At 42.2% G+C, this 2,296-nt stretch overlaps 1 pseudogene; it reads left to right on the top strand.

Annotated features, from left to right (window-relative positions):
• Positions 1–375: 375 nt before the first annotated feature.
• Positions 376–1,933, top strand: LOC128043603 (zinc finger protein 510-like; annotated as a pseudogene).
• Positions 1,934–2,296: the final 363 nt, after the last annotated feature.

The raw sequence follows: 2,296 nt of genomic DNA, 5'->3' as shown, positions 1-2,296 counted from the left end.
ACTCCTAAAGATCAGTCCTGAATATTCTTTGGAAGGACTGATGCTGAGACTGAAGCTCCAATACTTTGGCCACCTGACGCCAAGAGCTGACTCACTGGAAAAGAGCCTGATGCTGGGAAAGATTGAGGCCAGGAGGACAAGGGAACAAAGAGCATGAGATGGTTGGATGGCATCACTGACTCTATGGACATGAGTTTGAGTAAGCTCCAGGAGTTGGTGAATGACAGGGAAGTGTGGCATGATAAAAATGTTTCAGATAAGGACTCTGATGAAATTAATACATGTGGGAAGTTGCTTCTTGGTAATAATCAAGAGGATACTCATCCTGGGAAGCATCCAACAACCATAACCAAGATGGGAGACCCCTGAGTCATAATGAGGACCCTTGTGGGCAACAGAAGATTTGGCCTTCGGGACCACCTGTTGAAGGTCATGAGTGCAGAGCAGCCACCTCCAGTGAGGCAGCTACCATCCCACCACAGAAGACTCAAACAGAATAGAGTACCCAGGATTATGAGGAACAGGGAGGGGCAAGATACCAGTGACAAGTTAGCTCTCCAAATCCAGCAGGAAATGCACAAGGGAGAATCACCCTGAAGTTAATGAGCATGAGACATCAACCCTCTTTCAACATCAGGAAACTAATGTAGAGAAAACCCACAAATCTCATGGAAATGAGAATTTCAGCAAGAAATCTCATCTTACTTTAACCTCATAAAACTCACAAGAGAGAAAATATCTGAATGTAGTCACTGCAAGAAATCTTTTTACCAGGAGTCCCACCTCACTGAACATCAGAAAACATACAAGAAGAGGAGCCATGTGACAATAATAAATGTGGGAAAACCTTCCAAATAGCACAAGACACCATCCAGCAAAGAACTGATGCAGGAAAGAAAACCTGTGAATGTGACAAAACCCCTGGGAAGTCAGCCATTACCAACCAGCAAAAGAAGCTTCATGTGTGTGATGAGTGCAAGAAATCTTTCCATGAGATCTCAGCCCTAAAGCTGAGCCAGAGTACTCACACATGAGAGAAGCCCTACCAGTGTAAAGATTGTGGGAAATCCTACACAAAATCAAAATTCAACCATCACTAGAAAATTCCCACAGGGAAGAAAACATAGGAGTGTAAGGATTGTGGGAAATTTTTCTGCGTGAAATCAAATCTAACTAAACACCAGAAGATGCATACAGGGGAGAAACCTTTCAAATGCAACGACATGGGAAAACTTACTCACAGAGGTCACAATTTGCTGATCACCGGAGCACACACACAGGGGAGAAGCCCTGCAAATGTGATGAATGTGGAAAATCCTTCTATTCTGTGTACATCAGCATTGCACCTTCACCAGGAGAAACATACAGAGAAGAAACCCTATGAAAGTACTGAATGTGGGACATCCTTCTACTCTAAGTCAGGCCTAATTATTCATCAAGTCTCTCATACAGCAAAGAACCCTTATGACTAATGAATGTGGAAAAACCTTCTGTGTCAAGTCTAATCTCACTAAACATCATAAAATTCACTCAGGGTTGAAACCATATGAATGTAGTGAGTGTGGCAAATCCTTTATGAATTTGACCCTCACTGTCCATCAAAGAACTCATAGCAGGGAGAGACCCCATGGGTGCAGTGAATGTGAGAACTCCTACAAAAAGTCAGACCTCACAAAACATCAGAAAACACGCAGGGGAGAAACCACACAAATATAGTGAATGTGGGAAAGCCTTCTGTATGAACTCAACCCTCATACACCAGAGGACTCACACTGGGGCAAAATCCTTTAAATGCAGTGAATGCGAGAAGTCATTCTATGTGAAGTTGCTTCTTAATAGTCATCAGAGAAATCACACAGGAAAGAAATCCCATGTGTGTGAAGTATGTGGGAAAGCCTTCTCTGAAGTCAAGCCTAACTGGTTTATCAGATGACACACTCAGAAGAGAAATACTTTGAATGTAATGAATGTGAGAAGTCAACCCTCAGCACCAGAGAATACACATGGGAGAAACCTTAAAAATGTAAAGAATGTAGTAAAACTTTCTTTCAGAAGTCACACCACACTTAACATCAGTGAACACACACAGGGAGAAACCTTATCAATGTGAAGAATGTGGGAAAAATTTCCTCCAGAAATCACATCTCATTGAACATCAGAGAACACACACTGGAGAGAAACCCCATGGGTGTAGTAAATGTGTTGAATGTTTCTGTTTTAAGTCAGCCCTAACCATGCATCAGAGGACTCACACAGAAGAGAAGGCTTATAAATGTAGTGAATGTGAGAAACCTTT

Source organism: Budorcas taxicolor, chromosome 2, assembly GCF_023091745.1.
Source record: "Budorcas taxicolor isolate Tak-1 chromosome 2, Takin1.1, whole genome shotgun sequence".
Classification (NCBI taxonomy): Eukaryota; Metazoa; Chordata; class Mammalia; order Artiodactyla; family Bovidae; genus Budorcas; species Budorcas taxicolor.
This window is presented reverse-complemented; position numbering and strand designations above follow the sequence as displayed.